Raw genomic sequence first — 13,983 nt, 5'->3', positions numbered from 1 at the left:
GAAAACAAACAATTATTTTACTATACTATTTTTCCTATAAAGAAAATAAATGTTGGAAAAATTTTAAAATTATGAGAAAATCATTGTTTATTTATTCTTTTTAATCACATCCTAAAATTTAAAAAATTCTATGGGTGACAACCGTCCCTCCACCGCTTAGCCCCTGAGCGCATGCGCAAGAAGACCCTCGTGGCAACATGAATGGGGAAGAAGGCAACATCCTATAGGTGGCAGAGAGCAAGAAGAGGAAGGTAGAAAAGAAGAAAGAGATCCAATTGTCGGCTCTGAAGTACGGCAAGACTCATCAAATAGCTCTGCCAAATCAAGCGTGTGCCTAGAAGAAATCTGTGCTGAAGAAGGCGGCCATGCAGGCATTGGTGACGGCCATTCTTCTCTAGGACCAAGACTTCATCAACTGGAGGGCTGCCTTTGACAACCCCTTGCCAATGGAGAACTACACCCATGAGACTGTAATCTTCCCGCACTTTATTGAGCGCGGTTTAGCCTTACCCACATCAGACTTCTTCTGCGGGCTGTTAGATTACTATAAGTTGGAATAAGTTCACCTCAACCCCAATTCCATTCTGCACATAGCCATTTTTGTGCATCTATGTGAAGCGTTCCTTGGAATCTAGCCGCACTTCCAGCTCTTCTGAAAGTTTTTCAGACTCAAGCCCCAACCTAGGATGGATCACACGAAGTAGTCGGGGGAGGGAGGGTAGGTATTCAATTGCGAGAGAAGGTCAAAGGCTTATTCTTGGATTATGAGCTAATTGACTCTCACTGGCTGGAAGGAGAGGTGGTGTTATAATGGAAATTATGAACCTAGACTACCCAAGGTGATAGGCCACCACCCATTTTGGAACAACCGATTGCTGAATGAGCCCACCCATGGAGATAGCCTTCAGCTACCCGAGCTTCTGGAGAAGATCGCCGTACTCAAGCAGCAAGGGCTAACCGGAGTCGGGGTAGCCTTCAGTTTTATGAAGAGGCAAGTCCAACCATTGCAACTGCGCTGCACTTGGGGATATGACTACTCGGGCCCCAATGATCCATCCCGGATGACATCAGATGACATCTCCATGGATGAAATCATGGCGTGATTGAGGCGCATGTTCAAGCACGCAAGCGCGATCCTGACTATTGTGCGGGAGTTCTGCGCCACGAACCCACCAAGTAGTGCAAGTACCCGTAGCCTCAGCCCTCGAGTACTAATTATTGTACTTGTCAATTTTCTAACTTGTCTTCTTTTGTAGGAAGATATTCACTTGTGTTGCTCCGCTCCTCCTCCACCTAGATCGGATGGCTCTGACGTCGCTCCTCGTGTACATACGATTGCTGATGTACAGAAAGTAGTCGAAGAGGAGGAGTTGAAAGGTTTGTCTTCCTTTAGCAGCTCTGACTCAGAGGATGCTGAGGAATTTGTTATCAAGGCTCGGCCGTCGGACAAGGCTGAGTCTTCCTCAAGGACATCAAAGCATGCCGCTGAAGATGACTTGGAGGCTGGACTAGCGTCGCCATCAAAGAAGAGGCACATTGTCGCCGTCAAGCGTGTGGTGAAGAAGGCGCTCACCGCCGAGGATGTCCCTCCTCCAATAATCACATTCGAAGAAGGACAAGATCCTGAGGACCAAGTACTCGTAAGTAATTTTTTTACCGCCATGTCTTTTCAATATAACATTGGCGGATTGCAGGTAGTTGAGGAGGAGACAGAGGCAGAGAAAACAACTACCGAAGTCATGCAGCAGGACCTGCCAGCGATCAAGGAGGTCATCGAGCTGGATGATGACGAGGAGCCTCCTGTTGCGAGGGCCAACCCCATCGGCATGCAAACTACCCAAGAAGTGGAGACAGCGGCCAAGGCTGGTGAGGATCAGACTGTGATCTAACAAGCCGCGCCGAAGAAGAGGTCACCCACACTCAAGCCCATACGCTCGGGGGGGAGCCCTCTTTAAATATAAAGAGGTCCACAAAGTATGTACTCGAGTACTTATAGTGACTGGACTTTGCCTTATAGTGTTTTTTGACACTTTGTCTTTTCCAGGAAATCCTCCAGCATGGATATTGGAGGCTCGAGCCCAAAATCTATAACCAATGGTAGCAGCCGCTCAGCCTAAGACCTCGTCTTAGCGCCCACAATTCCACCGTCGGAGGAGCAGCCTATGCCAGAAGTAGCTCCAGGTGTTGTATCCCTTGTTGCTGCACTTATGCATGATGTTATTGCATCACTGAATGTCGTTGTAGTGCCAGCCCTGAGCTACCAGTAGCCGAGCCGATCGCAGTGACTTCTTCTAGCATTGTAGCTACATTTGTAGCCCTCGAGCCGGAGGAAGGTACTGAAGCTGAGTTGGCGACTACTTATGGAGCTGTGGCTACGCTTGTATCCCCTGAGCTAGAAGTGGAGACTGAAGCTGCTGGAGCTCTCTAAGTTTTTGCGTCCATCCCACCTTCTGAGGCAGGTCCATCAACTAGCCGTGTGTTGGTTCCTCTTGGTGCGCCAGTCGTCGAAGAGCACAAAGAACCCTGGATAGCTGAGGCGGTGAACCTGGAGGATATCCAACTCCTTGATAATCCTCTAAGCACCATAGAGATAGAGGCCACGATTAAGGAGATGCACTGCTGTGTAGGTGAATACACAGTGGTAAGTTTCTTCTCTATGTTTTGTATTCAAATTGAAATCAGTACTCGTTCCTTATACAAGTATTTGCTCTATTTTGCAGGATTGATCAAACGCTCTTGTTGGAAGTCGGAGATGCTCCAAGTCTATGGAGACACCATAATGTGGGCTGAAGCGCTTGAATGCGAGTTGACCAAGGAGCAGCTGTACTCCTCCCGGCTACTCATGAAGTATGACGGCCAAGCCGTCAAGTACCGCAACCTCGTCCAGAAAGCTGCAGAGGAGAAGGACTACCTTTGGAAGCACAACAAGATGTTGAAGCATCAATTGGAAGGTCACTTGTCATCTCCTGCTGGTCTTCGAGTACTAATTTGCACTTGATGATTCTAAGCTGCTCTTTGTGTTGTTCTTGTAGCGTTCAAAAAGTTAAAAGAAGATCTCCAAGGCCGCATCACTGATTCGCAGAACTTGTACTATAGAGTGATGGAGCAACACGACAAGTTATCTGCTTTGTACTAGGCTCTGGAGCACCGCCTGTAGAAGGAGCGGAAGATGCGCTCCGATGGGGAAGTTGATCTGGTAAACGCCATGAAAAGTATGTAAGAGTGCGAGGCTGAGTTGGCAGCCACCAAGCTTGCTCTGAAGGAGCTGATAGAAGCCACCTAGCCTATTGCTGATATGGTGGAGCTCCCAGCAGAAGGCACAGAGCCCCATCAAGGAAGTGCCTGCGAACATCACCAGCTACATCCAGAACATGGCAGAGTCGGTCTCGAAGCAGTTGTTGGCATTGGTGAAGTCCTTCTACCCATAAGAAGGCTTGGCTTCAGTTGCTGAGGGGATTGCACAAGACTGCTCTGATGAGCAGTTTCAACAATATCTGTAAGAGATGGCTCCTGTTGCTAAAGAAGTAGCCGGTCAAATAGACCTTGAGTAGCTAAATGTAAAGACATGAAGTCATTGTAATATAAACATGACATGAATGAAATGTAAATTATTTAAAGTCTTTGTTGCAAATTTATTGATGTTGACTTGTGTGAATTCTTTGTTTAGTGCATCTCGTGAACTACCCTAATAATAGCTCGTACGGTAGTCGTGACTGTTTGCACACAAGGCTACTCTTGTGAGCCTCTTTAGATACACGGTGTAGAGTACATTTAGGATGCGACCCCTTGTTGCAAAGTGTAGGTACTCGGGTATCTGGGTAGTCGGACTCTTTAGGCAAGTAGACACTTCAGGACTTCGTGAGCTCGAGCTTATCTTAGCAACCTCTCTGGGTTGTTTGGATACTTGTGCTCCTGAAGACCTAAAACTACAGACTTGTTATTACAAGCTGCGACTACATAGACTTGTCTAGGTAAGAATTCTGGTAGTATAAAAATCTCCCAAAATACTGATGACTTCTTTTTTGAAGGCCACCAATGGACAGACTTGTCCAATGAGTTGATTAGCTCACAATTTTTGTGCAAAGGCTTGTCTTTGCAAGTTGTTGCTGGACAGTTTCGTTTTACGAGTTGGATAAATTAAAAAATGTGTGTGTAGACTTGTTATTACAAGCCGAAATGTAGACAATTTTGTCCAACAAGTGAAATAACTCAAAAAAAAATTTGCAGGCTTGTGACTACAAGCCGCTGGTTTGGTTGTAGTACCCGGGGAGCTGAATAGCTTTATGAACTTTGCTTTTGCAAATCATGATTAGGCAGAAGTAGTCGTTTTACGACGAAAAATAACTCTGCTTTATTAAATTGTAATTATACAACTGAGGCCGATGGCCAATTTACATGAATATGTAAAGTATGGGTAGAATCAACACAAGTGCTCGATGTTCCACGAGTTGTCGACCTCTTTGCATGAGAGAGTTTGTAGCCTATATGACCTAGGTCCAGTGACCTTGGAGACGATGAAAGGACCCTCCCACGGCGATTTCAGTGTATGCAACCCCTTGGTATCTTGAATACGCTTGAGGACCATGTCTCCTATGTTGAACGAACACTCTTTGATGTTATGATCATGATAGCAACGTATTCCTTCAAGGTACCTTACTGACTGGACGAGTGATGCACAGCAAGCTTCCTCGAGGCTGTCTAAGTCTAGACATCTTGTTTCTTCTGCTGCACATTCCTCGTACTGCTAGACTACTGGAGATTTCCACATGACATTGGCAGGGAGGACGGGTTCTGATCCATAGACCAGAAAGTAGGGTGAGTACCCTGTAGTCTTGTATGGCTGGGTAGCTCCTTGAGCCACTTGCCCCCTTTGGTATTTCCAATATCATATAGTCTTTTCTTGAGAGCCTCCAGTAACATCCCGTTTGTGTGCTCAACCTGGTCGTTGGCCCACGGATGAGCGACAGAGACATACCGGACGTCAATCCCACTATTCTCACAGTACTCCCAAAAATCGTGATTGTTGAAATTTGAGCCTAGGTCTGTGATGATGCGATTGGGGAAGCCGTAGCAATGGAAAATTTCATTGAGGAATTCAATTACTTTGTCTGCCTTGGGGCAGGTTACTAGCTTCACCTCGATCCACTTGATGAACTTGTCGATCGGCACGAGTACTCGGTTGAAGCCCCCAAGCGCCGTAGGCAGAGAGCCAATCATGTCTAGCCCCCAGCATGCAAAGGGCCAAGAGGGTGGTATGGTGATCAACTTGTAGGCAGGGACATGTTGTTTCTTGGCGAAGAATTGGCACCCTTGGCATCGGCGGACTAGTTCTTCGGCGTCAGCAAGAGCTGTAGGCCAATACAATCCTTCTCTAAAAGCCTTTCCAACGATCATTCTTGAGGATGCGTGGTTGCCACAGATGCCTTTGTGGATTACCTCCAGTATGTCCTTGCCATCTTGTCGTGAGACGCACTTCATGAGTACTCCTGATGATGCGCCTTGTCTGTAGAGCTTGTCTCCGACTAGAACATAGTTCTTGCTGCACTATGAGACTTGCTTTGCTTCTGTTTTATCTGGAGGTAACTTGTGCTCCTTGATGTAGTCGATGAAGGGGGTTCTCCAATCTACATCGATCACCATAACCTCCCGGTCTGGCGCATCGTGGCCTCGATCGGTAGTTTTTGAAGGTGTTGGATCCATTATGGATGGCTTGTGTAGTTTATAGACAAAGATCCCAGCTGGAACTTGAGCACGAGTAGATCCAAGCTTGGATAAGATGTTTGCAGCTACGTTATTATTATGAGTCATGTGATGGAACTCCAGACCAGAGAACTTGTTCTTTAGCTTGCGTACTTCCAGGTGGTACACGTTCATGTTGTCCTTGTGGCATTCCCACTCGTTGACTTGATTAATGACTACCGGTGAGTATCCATAGACCAACAATCACTTGATTCCCAGCGATACTGCTAGGCGGAGCCCATGCAGAAGCGCTTCATATGCAGCTTCATTATTGGATACCTCCCAGAAGATTTGCAAGACATTTGAGTTGTTTGCCTTCTGGAGAGATTAAGAGTACTCCAGCTCCAGCGCCCTTGAGCTTGAGTGATCCATAAAAATACATGACCCAGTGCTCTGGGCGTTCTGCCAGCGTTAGCACTTGATTTTCCCACCACTCTGGCATGAAATTGACTAGCTCTTGTAACTTGATGGCAGTCCTTAACTTGAATTCTAGGGACAATGCTCCGTGTTCTACTGCCCACTTGGAGATTCTTCCTGTCTCATCTCGATTATGGAGGATTTCTCCCAAGGGGAATTCTATCATGACGGAGATGTTGTGTTCCTAAAAGTAGTATCATAGCTTCCACGAGGTGAGTAGTATTGCATATAGCACCTTTTAAACTAGTGGGTACCTAGATTTGGAATCCGACAACACCTCGCTGACGAAGTAGACGGGCCTCTGTACTTTGTATACATGGCCTGGTTTTGGTCTTTCGACCACAATTACCATGCTGACGACATTGGTAGTCGCGGTGATGTAGAGAAGCAAGTATTCATTAGGATTAGGTGCCGTGAGGATCGTTGGATTTGATAAGAAGTCCTTCAACTGTTGAAGGGCTTGATCTGCTTCCTCGATCCACTAGAATTTATCTTGCCGCTTGAATAGTTTGAAGAAGGGTAGTTCTCGTTCTCCAAGCCTTGAGATGAATCTGTTGAGGGCCGCCATGCATCCAGTCAGCTTCTGGACGTCCTTGATGCACAATGGGGCGGCAAATTGGTAATGGTGGTAATCTTCTCGTGGTTAGCTTCAATTCCTCGGTGATTGATGATGAACCTGAGTAGTTTTCAGAGGCTGCACCGAACACGCACTTTGTTGGGTTCAGCTTCCACCCTAACTCTTGCAAGCTTGCGAAAGTTTCTTCCAGATCCGCAATCAAGTCATCAGGACTTCTAGTCTTTACGACCACGTCATCCACGTACGTCTCTACGTTGTGGTGTAGTTGTTTCTTGAACTATTCCTGGATGGCCCGTTGATAGGTGGTGCATGCGTTCTTCAACCCGAAGGACATAGTTGTGTAGCAGAAAGCTCCGTATGGGGTGATGAATGCGGTCTTGATTTGGTCTTCTTCCTTGAGAGCTATCTGGTTACCCTGAGTAGCAATCAAGAAAACAAAGTAGAGCATATCCATCTGTCGAGTCAATGACTTGATCAATTCTAGGGAGCCCGAACAGATCCTTTGGATAGTACTTGTTGAGGTCTGTGTAGTCGACACACATCCTCCACTCGTTGTTGTTTTTCTTCTACACCAAGACAGGATTGGCCAGCCACTCTGGATGATAGACTTCTTTTATGAAGCCAACCGTGAGTAGTTTGGCCAACTCCTTTTTGATTGTTTCTCTTCTATCTTGGGCGAATCGGCGTAGTCGTTGTCGTTTCAGTGTAGCTTTGGGATCCACATTTAGTGAGTGCTTGATCAACTCCCAGGGCACCCCCAGCATATCTGATGGCTTCCATGCAAAAATATCTCGGTTGGCCTGGAGGAAGCTGACGAGCGTGTCTTCCTATTTGGGTTCTAGCCCTAAGCCAATCAGGGCTGTCTTGGAGCTATTACCAATCTCAAGGTCAATGACTTTGATATCGACTTCACTTGTCGGCTTGACCTTGGTTTTCACTGACTTCTTCTCTGGGATCTCGAGTTCTGCCAGGGACAGTTTCTTAGAAGCGGCGAAGACTTGCATCATCAAATTTGGCACTTGAGTAGTCACTGCCAGCTCCACGGCTTCTGTGTCGTAGTCATATGATCTCTTCAAGTCTCCACGCAGGGAGAGTACTCCCTTGGGTCCCGGCATTTTGAGTACTAGGTACTCGTAATGCGGGATGGCCATGAACTTGCCAATGCAGGTCTTCCAAGTGTAGCGTGATACAAAGTTTTGAAATCCACCACCTCGAATCGGATGTATTCAGTCCGGTAATGTTCTTTGGTCCCGAAGGTAACCGGCAAAACCACCTGACCAAGGGGTACAACCACGTTGCCTAGGACAATCTCGTAGAATGGAGAGTTCATCGGGGTGAGCATATCCGTAATGTCGAGGTCCATCTTCCTCAGAGTCTTGGCGAAGAGTACGTTGAGACCACTGCCACCATCGATAGGTACTTTTGTGAGTCGAGAGCCTGTGACTACTGGGTTCAGGACGAGAGGGTAGTGTCTTAGATTGGAGAAACTAGTCCACTGATCCTTCCTAGAGAAGGTGATTGGCACCTCGGACCACTTGAGGAATGTAAGCATTGCTGGTTCAATGCACATAATCTCTCGAAGGGCTAATTTTTGGGACCGCTTAGTAGCAGTACCCGGTGTGCCGCTGAAGATGACGTTGACAGTGTTGGACGGGTTCTGAAATTCGTCATTGCCGCCATCATCTTCATCTTCTTTGGCCTTGCCAAGTCCTTTACTCCAGAAGGTTCCGACAGATCTTTCATGACTTTGCGTAGACTGTAGCAATCCATCATGGAGTGCTTATGGTGTGGATGCCAAGGGCACTGCTTTTTCAGGAGCTCACTGAACGGAGTCCTTTCTTGATTTCTGCCGCCTTTCTTAAAAGACTGGGACATCACCGTGATAGTATTGTATGGCTTCCTCTTGCAATTTCAACCACCCGAGTAGTTGCCTCGGTTGTCATTATTGGGGTGATCATTACGATTCTTACCATTGTGTTGGCCATTTTTGTTTTGGCCTCTGTTACGACTAGATTCGAACCTCTCGATCTCCTTATCTTCTTCATCCGTCCAAGCTTGTATCATGATCTTGAGAGATTTGATATCTTCCAGGCATTTCCTGCCAAAATCTTGGAAGATCCGATGGTCATAGAGACTGTTCTAGAAGCAATCTATGGCGTCGTGCTCCGTGATGTCCATGATAGTGGTCTTCTTGTCGAAAAAACGGTGTAGATAACTACGCAGGGTCTCGCCTTATTGCTGCTTGACTTGAGACAAGTCGATCCTGTTGCCAGGACACTATATTGCCCCTGCGAAGTTATTTGTGAACGCCTCCTTTATGTGCTTCCACGTGTCGATGGAGTTCTTCTCCAAGGACTCGAGCCATGTGAGTGGCCCTGCCTCCATGAAGATGGGGAAGTAGATGATCTTGGTGTCATCGTTTCCTCCCGCCGCCTAGACTGACAACGAGTAGCACCGCAGCCATTGAACTGGGTCCTACTTGCCGTCGTACCTGGTGATACCCAGAGGTTTAAACTTGTCAGGTAGAACCAACTTTTGTACTCATTTTGAGAAGGTAGGGAACCCGTCAGAATCCTCTCATAGATACTCGACTTCTTGTTCACGCTTACGGCAGCGCCCTTCAATGATTGTATGAGCATCGCAACTGTTGTTGATCTTCTGACGGAGGTCATGTATCGGGCGTTCAAGCTCCGGATAGGGTCCACGATGGCCATGGCCTCCTGAGGGTTCCGTCCAACTACCCTCTGCTCCGGCTTGACTCAATCTGGGGCCCTTAATTCTGGCATCCTCATTCCGACTTGGTCGCCTATGGCTACTGCCATGCTAGGATGAGGTGTGTCGAACCAAGTGTATTGGACTTTGTTGATCGAGCTGCTCGTACACGCGTTCCGCCAGCTAAGCCAATTGCCAAGTGTACTTGGTTTGTGGCATTGCCCGAGTAATCAGGTCAATGGATGCGATGGTGGCGAGGAGTATGATGTTGACGCGATTGAACTGCTTCAAACGCGTGATCCAAGTTCATGATAGGTAGTTCAGCTGCAAGGCGGCGGTGACGCTCTGCCCTTGCAATGTTTCTTGCTCTCCATCGATTCCTTTGAGTTTCAGTTTCTTCTCCTATGTTGGCGGTGAGCTCATCCTGCAACACGTCATCTGGGTGAAATTCACGTCGTGGATTCTTTTCTGGCTGATCTTCACCGTCACCTTCTTGTGCGGTCAAGAGGGTGAAGAGTTCCTGCTCCGGAGAAAAACTACCTGAACTTGACTTGATGATCTCTGTGGGGCCATCTTCTTTGTAGATGGGCGACAGAGGGGTTCCCTCCTAGTACGGAAGAGTGTCAAGGTAGGCAATAAGGTGGGACTCATTGTCCTTGGCGAGAGCAGGTTCATGTTGGGCTAGTAGACAAATCTGGCTTGTGAAGTAGATGTGATAACCAAGCCTTGTGGTGGACCTGATAAAGGAGTCTCCTCATCCGGATCCGAGTATTAGTTGAGGTCCTCGATCAAATTCGAGTTGGATTGTGATCTGGACAGGATAGCTTGGTAGGTAGCACCTGAGTTTTGGAGTCCGAACAGGAATTGACTTGTATTGTAGACCGATTCGCACGGTAGCTTAACTGCCAGCTTGTGGGAACCAATCGACTAGTGGGAGAAGTCGAGTTGTACTCGGACTCGTCTCCCATGCCTTTGAATAGATCAAAAATTTTGTTGAATTTGTCGACGAAATCCTCCAGAGCTTGGCGATGAAGGTTGATGTCGTACTGCTTCTCCTTTGGGGCTGGTGCAATGTGGCGGTGGAAATTTCCAGTGTCGTCTGCGATGCAAACCTAGGAGCCAAACATGAATTTTGCGCTCGCTTCGAACATAACAGTGGACTTGATGATGACTTGAGCCATCAAGTTCGCTAGTGGATTCTCAGTGAGATCCCCTACCTGGCGCACTAGCTGTCGGTGTTCAGACCCGGCAACCTACCGTGGGGGGTGCCCAAGGTAGTGTGTTATGCGTGGGGCTCGCCGAGATTAGTAACTCGAAGGTGAACTCGAACACACGATTTAGATAGGTTCGGACCACTTAGATTGCGTAATACCCTATGTCTTGTGTGTTGGTTGTATTGCATTGATTAAACTTGTTTGGGGGTTCCTACCTCACCTTATATTGCCAGGGATAGGATTATAGGTCAGTTGTTTACAAAAATACTAGTCGGATTCAACTCGTAAGTCCTACTCTAACTGCTACGAGTAGTTTTCTAATCCTCGACTAGTTCTTATCCTCCACGTAGAACATGCCGTCCTGCACCGTAGTCTCCATGTCTGACACATCTCGATGTACAACCCCATATCTAGGACTGTCCAAATCTTCTGGTGGGCTCATAGATGTATGGATGACAGCAAGGTGGTGAGATAATGAGAGATTGTAGCAACGATTTCACGTAGAGACCGAGCAACATACCTTCGTGGTATATGTGAAAATTATGTATATGTGAAAATTATGTTCCCATATTTAATCCTTGGCAGATCAAATAACTTGATATTTTTGGATATACAAGTCATCTTCGACTGACTTCGCATTCTAAATCTAAATAGAAATTGCAACATATATTGTGTATTACTCAAGTCACTCCATGACTTGAAACAGTCAAGTTGATTGTGGTACAGCTGATTAAGTGAGTATCTTCTATAAAAGGATTACTCCAATCACAATGATTGCATATGTGTGTTCATAAATAAATCCTAAATTGAATTTTCCATCATCTCAACACACATAAACAAATAAGCAATCCTTTTATGATGGAATTTGAGATGAAAATTTGGGTAAAACAAAATAATGCTTAAGTTTACAACTTATGCATATATATATATATATATATATATATATATATATATATATATATATCAGTTTATCAATATCCAATTGATATTGTATACCAATATTTAAATAATATTGGACAAGCATATCCATCAATACTTGTGGTCATTCAATGTCTAAAGATGGATTAATATCCATTTAAACCCTGGGATGATAAACCTAGTGCCAAGTGCTAGTGTATCATACAAATTGCAACAGGCCTGATACTGCATTTGTAGATACATTGCTATAGCTCAAATTAGCATAACTCTAACAAACACCATATTGGTGGGAGTCAAAAAGGATATTCATAGATATCGAAATAGCACCAAAAGATCTTAATTTATTTCAAGACATGACAAAGTGGGATATCAAGATACTGGCTACCTGATCCTTTCATGTGAGTCATCAAAATAGACTCTAATAACAACTTTTATATGTCATTATGAAGCATCACATATATATATATGTATGACTTTATTGAATGATAAAATGTGATTCCATCTAACCACTAAACATTATCCAAAAATGATAATGCAACTTGTATTGCTCGGATGAAACCATATTACATATGAGCAATATCATTAAATTATTTCCCAAAATATTTTATCCTCAGTTTTACAAAGTGAGGGAATAAACATATTGCAAAATATACTCACTAATATACTTATCCACCACTACATTGTAGAATGGTGTTCATGGTAAGTGGTGAGTAACAACTTTAAATTTTGCAAGGCTCAGGGGGTGACTCTCCTGACATTCTAATCTATCCAAACATCATATTGTACTCTTTTATCTGTATGAGTTTTTCCTCATAAAGGTTTCTCATAAAAGGTTTTAATGAGGCAATATCAATACAAAATATATGTTATATCACCTATTTTCCCTTCTGGGGTTTTCCAACTGTTTTCTGCACAAGAGTTTTTAAGAAGGTATGAAAGACATACGATTTCTTCTCATATTTTCCCATTAGGTTTTGGGAAAGGTAATTTGAATATGATTCTCAGATCATAATATTATTGATCTCCAAACTTACTTATGAGTTTTTCTTTTCAAAGTTTTTCTCATATGAGTTTGCAATGGGACAATAATATAAATATGCCATATCATTTTCTCCTTAGATTTTCCCACTGGATTTTAAAGGAGTTTTAATGGCATATATGGACATACAAATTGGTTTCTCCTCAATATTTTTTCCATAGGTTTTTTGGAGGAGTTTTTCCATATGATAATCAAAGATGATTGAACATGAAACTTATAAGGAGCTAATTGATCAAGGAGGAGTGTTGTGAAACATATTATTAGTGATTAATTAATATTATAGATAATTATAGAGAACATTTTTATGAAAAGGTGTGGACCTTTCATGAAGGGACCAACTCTCAAGGGACATGATGCCTACACCCTTTCGTGAAGAGACCAACTCTCGAGGGACATAATGCCCTTTGAGCGTATCATTTCCCCTTTATAAATATGTAACCGGACCTTCATTCTATAAATATGTAACCGGACCTTCATTCAATATGGACCTCTACATTTTTCTTATACCAGCAACACCTCCTACGTTTTTTCTTATACCAGCAACACCAATGTGGACATGCGTACCACGCGTAATCTGCTTTTACTATTGCGTTCGAACTTGCTACGGAGTAGATCCCAAGCCGACCTCAATTAATTAAGCCGAAGGTTTGTCTAACATTCAGGTAGATTAAGCCAAACCGTCAGACACTGCCCATTTAATTCAAGTGCGCAGCTGCTCCGAGTGTTGAGAGCTTCGGTGGGCCGTGGGCCTGAAACCAAACAGCCCCAATCTTTCCTGTACTATATGACACTCTTATGTGGCCCATGACAACCATTACCTCACGCCACGAACCTTAAGGATAATAACTAATATGGATCACAATCACCATTATGTTGTCTAATTAAAAATGTAGACTGGACGTGCACAGTTACTGATTTCATTGACCAACAGCGAAACATGATATAAAAGGTGCAGCTACACATGTTTCTTTCAGAGATGATAATGGCTTGAATTGACCAGTAGAGAGACTGTACAAAGTTTTTTTTGTTTTAAGAAAAGAGGCTGTAAAAAATTACTCATCAGGTTCGTTAATTTCTGTTCCTTGCATGCACGACGGTCTCTTTTACAATCACTTTGATTTCTACTGTTCTAGTTGATGCATCAGCAGTAACGTCAGACTTTGTAACTGCTAATTTTCTCAACAAAGTAAAAACTATTCCAGGCTCTGTTCTGCAGAGTTTGCAAAGAGGGACAGAACACATAAAGGCAATATATTTATTTCAAAAAATGATGAACAAACCATACAGTTATCCACGTTTGGGAACCAGAATTTTTCCTGATTTCCACAACAATTGCTGTTACATTCCTGATTAGGGTCTTGTCTTTC

Source organism: Setaria italica, chromosome V (genome assembly GCF_000263155.2).
Source record: "Setaria italica strain Yugu1 chromosome V, Setaria_italica_v2.0, whole genome shotgun sequence".
Taxonomy (NCBI): Eukaryota; Viridiplantae; Streptophyta; class Magnoliopsida; order Poales; family Poaceae; genus Setaria; species Setaria italica.
This window is presented reverse-complemented; position numbering follows the sequence as displayed.